This window comes from Dipodomys merriami, unplaced genomic scaffold (genome assembly GCF_024711535.1).
Source record: "Dipodomys merriami isolate MVZ:Mamm:240054 unplaced genomic scaffold, mDipMer1.0.p SCAF_196, whole genome shotgun sequence".
Classification (NCBI taxonomy): Eukaryota; Metazoa; Chordata; class Mammalia; order Rodentia; family Heteromyidae; genus Dipodomys; species Dipodomys merriami.
Window position 1 is genome coordinate 1,526,512 of NW_027203337.1, and position 17,495 is coordinate 1,544,006.

General features: G+C 35.3%; 1 pseudogene; it reads right to left on the reverse strand.

The window, feature by feature from the left end:
• Positions 1 to 12,592: 12,592 nt before the first annotated feature.
• On the reverse strand, positions 12,593 to 12,692 carry LOC138831441 (U6 spliceosomal RNA; annotated as a pseudogene).
• Positions 12,693 to 17,495: the final 4,803 nt, after the last annotated feature.

The window sequence follows — 17,495 nt, forward strand, 5'->3', positions numbered from 1 at the left end:
CTGAATAAGCAAAGCTAGCTACTCAGGAGTCTGAGATCTGAAGACCACTGTTCAATCATGAAAATACAAGCGATTATCTCAAAAAAAAAAAAAAAACAGAATTGTAGCAGAGGCTGAAGTGGTAGACCACTATCCTTGGGCACAGAAGCTGAGGAATAGTTTCCATGGCACTATCAAGCCTCAAGAATGATGAATGCATGCATGAGCACATGCACATGTGCGTGTGTGTACTCGCACATGCATGCACACATATACAAACACATATGAGTATTTCAATGTGAAGTTTTTATTTTTTTATCTTGCTGTAATTTCTTTCCCTGTATTAGTTCACAAATTAACAAAATCAGCTAAGGACCTATTTACATAAAATTCATCATGTTTCTCTAAAATCTACTCTCTTTTTGAAAGCCTGCTTTTATTTGAACCCAAAAGTAAATTATTCAGGAAGTCAATTCATCACTCTCAAGTTTATAGTATTAGATGATTGTTTAGGTTCCTCGTAGCAATATGATTTTGTGAAATCCTGCATCAAGTAATATATTTCTTTCACTAGAAGAGAAACCTCTGTCAAACAATTAATAATAGCTTATTCTCCTCCTGGCATTCATCTGTAGTTTTATTTTCTTCATATATTTCATGATCTGTCTGTATATGCCAAAGACTGCCATGAAAATAAAATACCCTTCTCAGCGCTTAGCATGTGTATACCATTCGTAGATATGGAAATTGCTTTGGAATAAATAATGTTCACCCTATCTTGAGAAAGAAGAATTGGTTTCTCAGCACTTTAGGTAAGAACTTGAGGGAAAGAAACAAAAGGAAAAGTGAGGAACAAACAACTCAACACATAGATTCAAATGAAACAAACAACCCAAGAAAACACAAATTAATTCAGTACTCAAGAACCTGCAGGAAATGAAAGATTTAAAAAAATCAGCTATGACAAGCTTATGAAATTCGTGACTACATGGGATTGCAATTTTGTGAGGATAGTGGCAAAAGCCCAGACTGAACAGAAAGTTCTGTACACAATGCCATACAGCTGTTGTTCTAAATTCCAGGAAGAATAACATCAAGTGGACGGAGGCCAAGTTCATACACAAGTAGGAAGCCAGTTTCTAGCTGAAAAATAATCAGGATAACTTGGGGCTGGGGGCATGACAAAGTGGTAAGAACACACATTTAAGGGGACAAAACACTCAATTCAAACTCTAATATTAGGAGTATGAAAGAAAAAAGCTATGATTTTAAATAATTAGAACAATTGTAACACTTGAGTATTCTAGTGGAGAAAAATCCATTAGAGAGATAGAATGAACCCACGTTGCAATGCTCCTTTAGTGATAATGTTTAGTCGTACTTCAGACAAAACAGAGTTACCTTGCAAATGAGCATGGATGTGCATTTGGGTGATGGAAATACTCTACTTACACAGGTGTAAATTAAATAGATTTTTGGGGGTAGATTGTAGTTCTTGAACTAAGAGCCTTGGTGTTGTCCATGAGCTTTTTCTCTCAAGGCTACCACTCTAATACTTGGAGCCACAGTTCCAATTCTGATTTTCTGTTGGTTGTTTGGAGATAAGAGGCTCATGGACTTTCCTGCACAGGATGGCTTCAAACCAAGATCGTCAGATCTCAGCCTCCTGAGTAATCTTGATTCCAGGCATGAGTCGTCGATGTTTTTAATAATTTAGTAAATTGTATAGTTACAGAAATTATAAATTATGATTGTAACCTGTGTAATATATGTGTGTATGTATAGATCAATGCATACACTTAGAAATATATTAAAATATTTTTGCATCTAAAGTAGATTTATGAAATCATCCTTCATTAAAAATATAATGGAAACAAAAGTTAATAAGGAGCAAAACAAAGGTAATTGTTACACGTTTCTTTTTGTTTAATGGAATATGAATTGTGAGAATCAGTTTGGGAAAACAATCTCTACTTTAACAAAATGGATAATTGCTATTAATTCCAATCCATCTCTTTGCCCATATTGTGCATCCTCACACATGAGTGTCAAAATCAAACCACACTTTTTGCCTTTGTATTTAACTCACCTGTTATAATTTAGGGGCTAGATGAAGTAATCAAATAATGATTAAAATAATAGTAAGTGAGGCTATTAGTGAGAGCTGAAAAACATTTTAAATATGATAACTAATTAAATTACATATTTCTTGCTTTTACTCTGTTTTTATGTCCCTCATTCCCACATTAGGAAAGTACATAGAAGGTTCTCACTAAATTATATGTAATTATTAAAAATTTATTGAAAGAATATGGGCAAAGTGTGGTTTTAGCTTTTTGTAACCTGTATGGGGTAGTGTGTTTTTGAGGACTTGCAATACGTTGTGATGGTGATGAAGGGAGGGATGTCTTTATTCTGGAAAACTGGCTAGAGGATTGCTCCCAGAAAGATAGTGATGAATTCTTCTAAAAGGACAGTAAAATCACTTTCACAACCATGTTCACTACTGCACTCTTCACTGTAGCCAAGTTATGGAAACAGCCCAGATGCCCTTTGGCGAAGAGATGGTTGGCAAAAGGGTGTCATATATAAATAAGTGGAATGTATTTATCCATTATGAAGAATGTTAGGTTATTTGCAAAGAAATGGATAGATATAAAAATATGTTAAATAAATGAAGTCAAAGCCAGACACACAAAGGACCCATGTTCTGTCTCATATTTGGAAGCTAGAACTTTATACAATTTTACACAGCAATATTAACCAAATCATGCTATTTGTAGAGGAGTATTTAAAAGGTGTAATTTTTTATAAACTTGAACTTTTAATCCAACAAAATAAACACCAGGAAACTATCACTTTGAAGATGTGAGGGGAAGTCAAAGGGAAAGAATAAAAAGAGTTATGGAGGAAGAAAGTGAAGACATGATATTCAATGCAGATAGTATGAAACTAGAAAAAATTAAAGTGTGGTGAGGTTTAGAAAGGCAGGGAAAAGTTATATAAGGATCCATTATACTTAAAAGCATTATTTATTGAATGTAAATTCCCTTGTACAACTAGTTATGATAATAAAAATATAATTAAAAACAATGGAGCCATCTGATCTTAAACTGTGTTCTCTTAAACCATGAGTCAATATAATAGTTTCCTACTCAGAAATTTTCTTTGCAGGTATTTTCCCTTTAGTGACAGAAAAATGATCAATGCAATGAATATCAATACATCACATTGCACATCATAAAGAGACACAATAAAAATCACAGTACAACATTACTAGTACAACATTGCACACATGGTAAGTGTTAGCCTGAGGTTCATCTCCCACTGTATCAATTAACCTCATTCTATTTTATGACTAAAATACCAGCACTTAGTCTACAAATTCTTGGAAAATTTCCCAGAATTATTGTGTACACTCATAATATTTCACTTTATCTTTGTTAGAAAATAGGGAACTGTAATATGAATACTCAAAGTTCATAATCAGTACATACCTCCCTGGTGAAAGGAAGTGCTAAAGTATAACATTCTTGATTTCTAGGTCAAAATAGCAAAAATCATATTCTATCCCTTCACTGAACACTGCACTGCCTCGGGACCCTATCTCTGTTTAAAACTGTCTTACTGAAAGAATGACCTCCCCAATTCCTGATGGAAACAGACTGCAGGTCTTATGGACCAATCATTTCCACATTGTAGCTCAACTAAGTTGTTTACCATTAGAAGTATTTTGATTGCTTTTTATACCCAACATTTTGAGAGAAAGGTACTACTTTAAAATGCTATTAAAGTAAGACATATAAAAATCACCTTTGACCCTAGATAAATATTTTACCTTTCATGTACCCAAAAATGCAGTCTGACCCATCATTAATGAATTAAAGCCTCTCCAACTTGTGAATACAATTGGTTTAAAAAGACCTAAAGGGCTGGGAAGGTGGCTCAGTGGTAGAGCGCTTGCCTTGCATGCGTCAAGCCCTGGATTTGATTCCTCAGCACCACATAAAAAAAAAAAAAAAGAAAAAAGCCGCAAGTGGCGCTGTGGCTCAAGTAGAAGAGCGCTATCCTTGAGCTGAAGAGCTGAAGGAAAGCGCCCAGGCGCAGAGTTCAGGCCCCACTACCAGACTCCCCCACCCCTGAAAAAAAGATATCAATACTACAATATTTGTGCAAAATTTCGTATGATACTGAAGATTCAATTGAAAACTGTTAACACTTGAAAATAACTCTTTTTCTTAGGAGTAGGAAACAAAACACAAGATTAATCCTAATCATTTCAAAGACATTTATTTATACTACAAATTCACTCTTATAACTACAAAGATTCCAAAAATAACTGAAGCATAGTGTCACAAAGGGCATAATTTAACTTCATCATGTACATTCAAAGGACTGTGCTAATAGAAAACAAAGTTATGCTAAAAATTAGCTCACGCAATTCACTTCCATTCTTTTATTCTATATATTTTAGTTTCATAAAAACTGTCTTTTGATAAAATGATGCATAAAAAGCCTATATACCCACTTACATTTTCAGATTTTAACAATGTTTATTTCAGAAATGTCTTTAGCTGTATAGTCAATGAACTGAAATAACACTAAAGTATTCAAATTCAGAAATTGCAAGACTGACTCTTGGATGATATTTATATTGGAAAAGATCTTCAAAAAGCCTCATTTGTTAAAGTTGTGATAGTTACTCCCACAAAAGAACTATTAATGAAGAAACCTTTGTATGTAAAATACAACTTAAAATGCATCCACAATCTGGAAGTGACACATGCTTTTTTTGTTTGTTTTTGCAATGTATATCTAACAAACATATCCACAATACTGTTTTTCAGTCAATATGATCGGATATTCAAACCTAAAAAATACGGGATTTATTCTTAGTGTGAATACATACTATCTTATAAAGAAAGTTATTTTCAACAGAAATCCGGAAAGAGTTTATCCACCTTGAGTTTCACAGGAATAACCAGAGTGTAATACCTGTTTGGTCAAGTCAGATAAACTCACTCCATGAGTATATCTTAAAAGTATAGCCAATTTAAGAGGTCAAATACATATTTTGTACTGACAGTCATCTTACAACAATAACTTACTACTTAAATATATGTGTATCTTCTTCCCTAACATATACAAAGAGCTGAAAGTGATCTCTTTTATCTAACTTAATGTTGTAAATGCTTTAATTATGATGATGTTATTATTTGACGAATAAAATGTACAGAAGGGTGGTTCCACTGAAATGACAGTACGGAACAATGATAAATAACAACATTGCAACACAGTTCTTTTCAGACTCTCTCTGTCCTCATTGGCAAGCAACATGGCAACAGCACACACACACACACACACACACACACACACACATTTGGGCACATTTACACACACATTTAGATGCAAGGCAAATTCAGGGTGTATTGTACAATAAAGTTCAAATAAAATATTAGTGATAAGTCTAAGGATAATGGGTGTAGAGGAGCACCTAGAAACGGAAGTAATTGGTCTAGAAAATTTGTTTAACAGGATCCTAACAGAGAACTTCCCAAACATGCAAAAAGACAGGCCTATTCAGATACAAGAAGCTTTTAGAATTCCAAATAGACGAGAAAAGAATAGGACATCCCACTGTCACATTACAATCCACACAGGATCAACTCAGACCAAGGAAAGATCCTTAAAGCTGTGAAGGAGAAAAGATTAACCACCTATAAAGGAAAACCAATTAGAATCACCTCAGATTTCTCAGCAGAGACAATCAAACAAGAAGAGCCTGGAATGATGTATCCCATGCCCTAAAAACAAATAACTATCAACTAAGAATACTCTACCCAGCTAAACTCTCCTTCATAACTGAAGGCCAAACAAAAACCTTCCATAGGAAAGAAAAATTGAAACAATACATCTCCACCAAACTAGCCCTGCAAAAGATTCTCAAAGATGTCCTACACATAGTAAACCAACAAGACCACAATAAAGGCCAAGAAACTGCACCCAAAATGAGAATCCAAGAACCATAGAAAGAACCCAGTTTTCACAGCCCCCGAGAAGGTGGATAACATGGTAGGAAGTCCGAAATACCTCTCAGTCCTTTTTATCAACATTAACGGACTTAACTCTCCAATTAAGCAAGATAGACTGTATAGTTGGATTAAAAATAAAGTTCCTTCTATCTGCTGCCTTCAGGAGTCACACCTTGCCCATAAAAACAAACACATTTTCAATGTTAAAGGCTGGAACAAAATCTGCCAAGCAAATGGCCCCCATAAACATGCAGGAGTTGCAATCCTAATATCAGATAAAATAGACTTCAAATTAAAATTTGTGACAAGAGATAAAGAAGGTCGCTACATACTAATTAAGGGTTCTCTCCTGCAAGAGGATATTACAATTCTAAATATCTATTCGCCAAAAAATGTAGCACCCAAATTTATCCAAGAAACAGTACTTTACCTCAAATCCCACATGGATCCAAATACATTCATAGTTGGGGATTTTAAAACACCACTCTCCCCACTAGGTAGATCAACTCGGCAAAAACTAAACAGAGAAACCACAGATCTAAACAGCTGCAGAGATCAACAAGATTTAACAGACATCTACCGAATATTTCACCCAGCAGCATCAGAATACATGTTTTTCTCAGCAGCACAAGGAACATTTTCTAAAATAGACCACATTTTAGTCCACAAAGCAAACTTGTCTAAATTCAGAAACATTGAAGTTATACCTTGCATTCTCTATGACCACAAGGGAATAAAACTAGAACTCACCACCAAAAGCCACCAAAGAAAGGACGGTAACATATGGAGGCTGAACAAGACACTGCTGAATCACGAGTGGGTCATGGAAGATATTAGAAAGGAAATTCAAATGTTCATGCTATTCAACAAAACAGAGAACACAAATTACCAGCTCCTTTGGAACACAGCAAAGGCAGTATTCAGAGGCAAGTTTATAGTTCTGAACTCCTACATCAACAAATTGGGGAGATCTGAAACCAACAATTTAATGACATATCTAAACATCCTTGAAAAGAGCAGCAAGATAAACCCCAATCCAGTAGATGGAATGAAATAATCAAAATTAAATCAGAATTAAAGGAATTAGAATTCAAAAAAACTATAGAAAGGATCAACAAAACAAAGAGTTGGTTCTTCGGAAAAATTAACAAAATTGACAGACCCTTAGCAAATCTTATCAGAAAAAGAATAGAACACACCTAAATTAATAAACTCAGAAATGAGAATGGAAACATCACCACGGAAACAACCAAGATTCAGTACATTATAAGGGAATATTCCTCAAAACTTTATGCTAATAAGTTTGAGAACTTGACAGAAATGGACCTTTTCCTAGCAAATATTGACATTCCAAAACTAAACCAAGATGAGTTAAACCATCTTAACAAACCCATATCAAGCATTGAAATAGAAACAGCAATAAGAGACCTCCCAGGTAAGAAAAGTCCAGGACCAGATGGTTTTACAGCAGAATTCTACAAGGCCTTCAAAGCAGAGCTCACACCAATACTCCTCCAACTCTTCAATGAAATTGAAGGAAAAAGTTCACTACCGAACACATTCTATGCAACCATCGTAATCCTCATCCCAAAAACAGGCAGGGACTCATCAAAGAAAGAAAACTGTAGACCCATTTCTTTGATGAACACTGATGCAAAACTTCTCAACAAAATTTTGGCCAATCGACTTCAACAATTCATCCAAAAATCATAAACCAATATCATACAGGATTCATTTCAGGAATGCAAAGCTGGTTCAATATACGCAAATCAATTAATATAATTCATCACATCAACAGGAGCAAGGATAAGAACCACATGGTTATTTCAATAGATGCAGAAAAAGCATTCAACAAGATTCAACACCCCTTTATGATGAAGGTTTTGGAAAAAGTAGGAATCCATGGAACATTCCTCAATACAATAAAGGCTGTATATGACAAATCTACAGCCAGCATTATACTTAATGGTGAAAAACTAAAGTCATTTCCTCTTAACTCAGGAACAAGACAATGATGTCTACTCTCTCCACGTCTCATCAATCTAGTATTAGAATGCCTAGCTACAGCAATAAGACAAGATCCAAACATAAAAGGGATCCAAATAGGAAAAGAAGAAATAAAACTCTCCTTATTTGCAGATGACATGATCTTGTATTTAAAGAATCCCATCGACTGCACTCCCAAATTACTCAAGCTGATTCAAAACTTTGGCATAGTAGCCTGGTATAAAATTAAGCCCCCAAAATCAATGACTTTTCTGTATGCCAACAATGAGAAAAGTGTGCCTGAAATTTTGAAAGTAACTCCATTTGTAATATCCCCACAAAAAATAAAATACCTAGGAATTAACTTAACTAAAGGAGTGAAGGACATTTACGATGAAAACTTTAAAATCTTGAAAAAGGAAATCAAAACAGAACTTAGAAAATGGCAAAACATTTCATGCACCTGGATTGGAAAGATTAACATCGTGAAAATGGCAATATTTCCCAAGGCTATCTACAAATTCAATGAGATACCTATCAAAATTCCAACCTTGTTCTTCAAGGAAATAGAAGAGGCATTCTAAAAATTCATATGGAACAATAAAAGACCCCGAATAGCAAAAACGATCCTCAATGGAAAGAACACTACTGGAGGAATATCAATACCAAATTTCAAACCGCACTATTAAGCCATAGTAATCAAAACAGCTTGGTACTGGCATAAGAACAGACCTCAGTACCAATGGAATAGAACTGAAAACCCAGAAATGAACCTACAGACCTATAGCCATTTAATATTTGATAAGGGAGCTAAAACAATTGAATGGAAAATAGATAGCCTCTTCAGTAAATGGTGCTGGCAAAACTGGTTAACTACTTGTAGAAAACTAAAGCTAGATCCTTATATATCACCCGGCACACGAATAATTTTCAAATGGATCAAAGACCTCGGAGTCAAACCAGACAATCTGAAAACATTACAGGATGGAATAGGAGTAACCTTATGTCTCCTTGCTCAGGCCGAAATTTTCTTTATAGAGACCCGGAAATACATACAATGGACAAGGGTCTTGGAACTTGAAGAATTAAATCCGCCAAAAACAAATCCTCAAAAAAAACAACTGCCCAATAAATAAGTGGGCTAAAGACATAAAGAGAAACTTCTCTGAAGAAGAAAGAAGTATGGCAATAGACACATGAAGAAATGCTCAATCTCCCTAGCCATAAAAGAAATGCAAATCAAAACAACATTGAGATACCACCTCACCCTAGTTAGAATGGCAAAAATCAGGAACTCTAACAACAACAGATGCTGGAGGGGATATGGACAGAAGGGAACCTTATTGAATTGTTGGTGTGAGTGTAAACTTGTTCAACCACTTTGGAAATCAGTATGGAGGTACTTCAAAAGACTTCATATGGAGTTCCCCTATGACCCAGCAATACCACTTTTGGATATTCACCCAAATCTTTACAAACAAGACCACACTAAAGCTACCAGCATAACTATGTTTATTGCAGCATTATTTACCATAGCTAAGATATGGAAGCAACCCAGATGCCCCTCAGTAGATGAATGGATCAAGAAAAAGTTGTATATATACACAATGGAATTCTATGCCTCCATCAGAAATAATGACATTGCCACATTTGTTAGGAAATGGAAAGACTTGGAAAAATTTATATTAAGTGAAGTAAGCCAAGCCCCAAGAAACATAGGTCCCTTGGTTTCCCTTATTTCCAATATCTAGTATATGTATGAGTCAAACAGAAAAGGTCTGATAATGTGATGTTAGGAAAATGAACCCATAGTTATGCATTTTAATGTTTTTTTCTTTCATGCATTTGTTTCTAACACATTTATAAGATTATTTCTTTGTTGCTTTGTATCTCCCCCCCCCCACAGTATAACCCCACTTTCACTATATTTGATGTTGCTACAATTTGTAGAGGAGAGGGGGAAAAACAAGTAGTTTAAGGATACAGTTGGACGCGTTGCAACAATGAGAATTACATGTTGTCATGTCGAAAACGAACTTTACAACTTTGGTGCGGGGGGGGGGGGAAGGGAAGACGTGGGGGGGCCGAGGATTGGGTGGGGGGAAGGAGGGAGGCTGGGAAGGGATGTGAATGGCAAAGAAAGGAGGAATCTGCAATGCTTGATAAGAAATGTACTCATTATCTTGCCCATGTAATTGTAAGCCCTCTGTACAGTATGTTCACAAAAATATAAAAAAATAAAGAAAAGAAAAGAAAAGAACCTAAGGGATATGAGGACCAAATTATTATGATATTTCACTAGGTATCCTATGAGAAAGCAAAACAAAATGCACCAGAAGAAAGCCAGAAAATTTGAATATAATACAGGCTATTTTTCCTCACTAACTGTCATAGATGTATATGTTAATTCTAAGGAGACTTAAGTTCTAATAGCATTCGAACTACTGGAAGACACTCATGTTTTACCGATACAAATTATGTCCATACAGGTAGACCCATTGCAACATTGAAATGTACAATTCGTTATGTTGAAAACGATCTTTACAACTTTCGTGGAGGGGCTGGGGAGGAGAGAGGAGAAGGGAAGGCGGGAGGATTGGGTGGGGAGGATGGAAAGGTATAGGAAGGGGAAACAACGGAGGAGGCTACTTACTGGTGATTCACTTGTACTTGAAGCATGATTCTGAATTATTGCTTGCTGATTCTGAACTATTGCTTTGATCATTATATTCTCCACGAAGAAAAAGTGAAATTTAATTGATAGCAAAGGACTACTAATACATTTTTACTTCTCATTAAGCATCTTCAATCATCAAAATCACCTGAAGACAATAGATAGGCCTATTTTTAGATGGAAACAAGTGTCTTAAAAAAAAACAAGAATTTAGGTAGTCATACAAAGGACTTCTATTTTATTACTGCATTATACATTTTTTCTAATGTTGGATACCAACATTAGAAAGCTATTAGGAAGCTCTTAAATCACATATGTTGAATAGTGAGTTCTCTTACACTATAACATGGTATTTCCCAAATCATTTACATAGAAGGCATTGTTTCCTATTTTCTCATTCCTAGAATAAGCTGCACATGAAGACACCCCTGGTCCTTATTTTCAGTCTGTACCTTTGAATACTGAGGAAAATCTTTCCGCTGCTCCCTATAATTCACTACTATCCAGTTAGAATAATTTAGAATAGTAAAATTTGAAAAAGAGAAAATAAATCATGGTGAAAAAACATATGCAGAACATTCACCAGTTTTTTCTGACCAGTTCAACCAATGTGAACTATTGGGGAAATACATGGACACCTCATTCCCACTGGTACTCAAAATCACTGGTTAGGCAATTCTGACGAAGACAAGGAACAAGATGAAAAAATGAGGAATGATATCAATTGCAAGAAAAAAATGGAGTAGGATCCAAGCAAATTTCTTCTTTGGGATGACGAAATGTATCGGCTTACTGTGTTGTGAACACTGCTTTCCAAAATGGCCACGCAGATGAATACTAGGGATGAGGATGAGTAAACCCCTCTTCATCGGGAAGCCTAGAGTGGACACTTAGATTTTGTCCATGAGTTGGCAGCTCAAGGCAGATATTCATGCAATAACTCTGAATGGCTGGACACCCCTGCACAGTACTTATATGTGGAAAAATACCAAAATGGCTTCTTTATTACTTCATCATGATGCAGATACCAATCCCCAACTAAAGGCCTCTTGACCTCCTTGCATCTTGCTGCTGGGAATAAAAATAGCAAAGATACTCTGTATCTCCTTCGGTTGAACCATTATATCAAACCAGGTCTGAAGAACAACTTTGAAGAAACTGCATTTGATATTGCCAAAAGGGTAAGTACGTATCATTACCTCTTTGAAATTGTGGAAGGCTGTACAAATTGGTCTCCTAAATCATAATGGTTTGGTTATGTTTCTTAAATTTCAAAAATGCCAGTCCATCTTTTGTGTCCCTACACATTTTTTCACAATACAAAGCAACAGCAATATCTTACTATAAAAATTTATGTATTCCATGGTATTCTTCCAAGTGAATTGCATGACTTTGATATCAAAATGTATTCAAGAGTTGTTTGTATACATCTGTAATGATTTCTGCAGAGTTTGTGATTCTTTAAATCAGAAATAATTTTAACTTATCTGTTGAAATGAATAGTATAGAAACTAAAGATGTTCCGGGTGCTTTTCTGAACAAAGTATATCTATGTTTGTGTAATGTTCATAATCTATTTCATTCTCTCCTAGATATAATACTTTGAATTCTACATTGTTATATAATGTATAGATTCATTAGTAAATGTGACCTTTCAGATTGCATTCCATATAGAAGAATTTTAAGACTCCTTTTTTTTCTTAGTTTCTTTTATTATTTTATTTCTTTGGGATAAAATGGCAATATTATCTAATTTCAAGTTTTGTAAAGGTTATGCTATGTAAAGGCCTTTCTAAGGTGAAAATTTAATATACTGATGTCAAACTAACCTTTAATTCTATGAATTACATGTATTGTTACACTTATATTTTTGTAATCAACTTTTTAATAACTCTTTTTCATTTCTTGCATCAGAAGAATGAAAAATATGGAATACTTCACAAATTTTCATATCATCCTTGTGCAAGTGCTATGTTAATCTCTGTATTGTTGTAATTTGGGTAGACCTGCTGCTGAAGCATGTAATATCCTCTAAACTTAAGTACTTAATGATACAATCTTTATACAGGCATATATCCATTGTTGCCTATTTGTAACAAGGAACCCTTATTGTTCCTGAAAATGCTATTGATCTTATTTCTCTAAATTTCTGTGTACAGTGGGAAAAACTTATATAGTTTGGTCGATTGCTCACATTTACAATTTTTTGTCAGTGACTATTTCGTCATTTTCATTTTAAATTTGATCATACTTTGAAGCCTTTACAGCTAAGTCCAAAGGTGGTGGCTTTTCAAGTACTTATTTATCAACTGAGTTAGCTTTGTGGAGCTAATGGATTCAAAGTAAGCCTTGCTTAAGAGCTACTTCTAACTTTCTGCAGCTTAAAATTTCCCAAATGAGGTCTTGCTGGGACAAATGTCTACGTGAACTGTGAAGACTCAGGGTCTATGTTGAGGGGGCAGAATGATGCAGGCTCCAGCCTCGGGGTTATCTGAGGACTGTGTTTAGAATTAGGAAAGCTCTTGGAACGCCAGGCTACAGAGGGAAAATGTTCCCTCTCCCTATCTCAAAACATGTCACAGACTCCTGGGAGCTGAGGAAGTGGCTCTTCTCCTTGCTTAAGCATAGATTAACAGCTGGTCAAGCATTTTCCTGAGATTGGAGAAGTGGTTTGAGCTTGATCTAAAATAGTTTAGATAATAATATACCTAGACCTTCTCTCATAGGTTAAGTAAAAATGTATCTGTGGAAATTTTTTGTGTGAATGTTTTCTGACCAAATCTTGGCAAATATGATGCTTGCTAGTCTTTAAATACCCACTAACAATAAAGCACAGCATGCAGTGGCAATTGCTGTTTGCACTCTGCATCCCCTGTGTCCTGGTGATTTTGTGACCCTTACCTAGGGACCCCAACGCACTAGACATTGACACTGAACCTTTACCTTTCTTCCATGTAGGAACAGACCAACCAGAATATCTTACGCTGAAAGCATGGATTGTCTTACTGGATCAAAAATAATCTTAGTTACAAGGGATCATAGAGAGATGAACAGTTCAGACAGAATTGTTCAGAATAGAAGGTATTTTATCAAAACATAATAGTTTATTATACGTATCATTTCAAAAGTAGCTAAAGCCAAGAAAGTGAAAAAAATTGTTCATATGCATGATTACCTACTGTCCTGACCTGTCTATCATCCAACCAAGCAGGAACTTACACTACTGACATTCTATCACCAAATATTGCCATAGCTCCTGGAGAAGTCCATATGTTTCTCCTCGATATTAGGCCTTAAATTTGTAATGTTTTAATCACAGTGTTTCCTCTTGCCTCTAGGCTGCATATCTACAAATGGTAGAGCTTTAAGTCTAACTCTACCAAAAACTGAGGTAGAGATAATGGAATAATACTTTAAAACAGAGTTGCCTTTGATTCCCTAAACACAACACAACAATGCAAAACAATTTTTATATTATATGTACTTATATATTTTATATTTATATGTGCTGATTTTAAATTTTATACAGTGAATCTTACTAGAATTGATAATTTGACAAATATATTGACATTTATTCCCATAAATAGATTGGAATATAAATAATTAGGTTCAGAATATATATTAGAATATAAAAAGTATCAATGCAATATCTTCAGTATAAGCTTGTGATACCTTCTAAGTGTTCGTGGTCTTCTGAATAAACATGGTATAATAACAGTATTGTTTTCTGCTAATCTATAAGGGATTTTATTATGATGCTCTGTTTATTGTTTTAACTTGCTGGTACCAAAGTGTTTTTCTCCATATTTCTAAAGCATTCTTACTGATTATACCCAAATTTTGCTGATATGATGTCTAAAAGCTATTATTCTTCTGCAGGACCCACGGATCCTAGGATAACAGGTCCCAGTTATCTGCATCATCAGATAACAAGGGCATGACTTCTCACATAGGCCCATGCAACATGCCAACAGAAAATAATTAAAGACTCATCTCAATTTCTCATTTCCTATAATATTTCAGGGCCCCAATTGCTTACAAGAATTAGCAGTAATCAATTGTGAAATGCAAGGCAACTTAAAATGAAAGATGAGATCACAAAATCTGAGAGAAAGTACTGTAATTCAAACTTTCAATTTACAGATGACCAGCCCATATGAGTGAACAAAATCACAAATGAACAACGTCATTTTTAATACCTTTCTCCTAATGATGAATGAAAGATTTCAGTGCAGCCAAAAAAATAGTTTCTGGAATGATAGATCATAATTGGTCTACCAAGACTAGGAAAACTTGATTTAGAGGTCAAATATAATTTAGAAAAACATTAATTGAGAATACCCTTAGTGCTTCAAAACACTGGTACTTCAGTAAAACTTGGTTCTGTAGTATAAAAATGTCATTCTCAAACCAATGTAACCTACATTTAATCTCCTGAAAGTATATTCCTTTTCAAATAAACTTTTAAAAATCATATTCACCAAAATAACACTTGACAAGTAGATGATAGTGACATTACAAGGTTTTCAAGTGTAGGGAGCAAGTTACAATAGAGTTGATTTACGTACCCAGCACTAATACCAAACAAGTTCAACCATTCATTAAAGTGCAGAAATACTACCCCCCACCATTTGTGTTGTTCAGTAGGGGCCTTCCAGAAATGTGTTTAATGGATCAGCCTCCCATAATTCAAACCCAAATATTAGCTAATAAAGTAAATTTCATCACATAAGAAGGTACATTTTAAAGTCACTAATAGTTGCCTTATCATGTGTTGCCTTATCATATATTTTCCCTATCTGTCTAACATAGTAAGAAATATGACTTTAAGTCTTGAATATGGGTACTGATGAGAGATTTGACAAACAAAAAATCTGTCTTCTATTTCTATCATATTCCTCTAAGTAGTAAATTTTAGTTTTCTTCTTTTTCCAAAACTTATAGGTAGTAGAATATTTACATAGGATAATGTAAAATAAAATAATCACATACCATTGCACAAAGCCATTTATAAAACCTGGTAGGAATAAATTCTAGGCCATTTTTAAACGTTCCTTTTGACTAAAAATTAATCTTCCAAATGAACGAGAATAAAATCATGTCTAAGTGCTTCACATTTCCAGTCTTGCACATTGTTATTGCAGATGAATGAATTATGGAAATATAAGCTGACATCAGTTGCCTATATATTCTCCATGCTGGCTGAGACTTAGAATTTGCACAGCACATGAAAACAGGTGCAGTGACTGGCTTCTTACATCAGGGTGAATTTTTGGCATTGCTGGGCTTTGAACTCAGGGCCTAGGAGCCCAACTGCCCAATCGGTCCACGTGATCACACCAGACGTTGAGCCACTAAGGAGATGGGCTTTTCCCAGGGACTGAGATCAAGCCACAGGGAGGCCAAAATAGTGCTCAATGCATCATTTAAACATGGGATGTATGTTCACATCTGTGTGGGGACTGCATCGTGCATTGAGTGTACTTATTGTGTTTATTTTGTATACTATTCATGGATTATTGTGTATTTTCTCATGTATATGATGACAGGTATAACTGGGCTGACATGGATAACAACTTATTCCCATGACCACAGGGTGGCCCATGCATTCTCCATCCTAGCTGAGACCCAAGACTTGCAGAGGAAAGGAAAACATATGCAACCATTGGCGTCTTACATCAAGATGAATCTTTTGGCAGGGCTGGGATCTGAACTCGGGGCCTAGCAGGCCCAATTGGTGAATGAGTCCATATGAGCACAACAGCCTGTGAGCGACAAAGGAGCTAGGCATTCCCAGTACCTGAATTTGAGCCCCCCTGGGGGGAGAGTGGGGAGCACAATAGTCATCCATTCATAAGTAGAAGGTAGAATGCAAATAAGTATATATTTGTATAGAGTAGGATTGATGGTGACTTGTGATGGAAACCAATCTGTGTGTACCTATATTTCGATATTTTCTGATGCATTCATTTCATGTCTGTGATGATTATTGTCATGCTTCATTAACTCTTCTTTACAAATAATCTATACCCCATGAGTCTTGCGTATAATTTCCTACTGCATCATGCACAAACTACTGATTCAAGGATGAGATCGATCACATGCCATGACTCTTCCTAGGTCCAGAAACAAGTATCTCAGGATCTCCCGCCATTCCCTCCTCCTAGGGGGACTGAATTCAAGCCTCAGTCCTGGAAAAGTTACTCCTTATATACATCTTAACAATAAGATTTATACTTCCGTTCAGATGTTCAGTCCATATTGTGTTTGGTGCGTTTATTCATTTTAATTCTTTTTTATTAATTTATTTACCACTTATTTTATTGACTCTGATGACACTTAAACCATTTATTACATTGTTTACATCCTATGATATAGAATCTAGATTTTAGATGTATGTGATCTCCATCATGCCTGGCAGTGCTAGAATCGGATCTCAGGGCCTAGCAGGCCCAATTCATGAATGGGTGAGTTTGAGCATGGGAGCCTCTAGTCAATGAAGCTGTCAAGTGATTCCCACGGGCTGAGATTGACCCCCAGTTTTGGCCAAAACAGCAATACATGGATAGGCAGACGGTGATATACAAAGAAATATATATTGTTAAAGAGTGCCAGAGCCGTCTATCTATGATTGAATGACACCTACTACGTTCCTACCAACTCTTAGGTATTTATTATACCACCATTGAAGGAATATTATTCTTTTAATGCTTAATAAACTATACACTAAGATCAATCAGCATTCTTGGACTATTGCATCCAATTTTAGACTAGACGGATGCATGAACTACTCTTTCAATGGATATTCCCATGCATAGGAATGA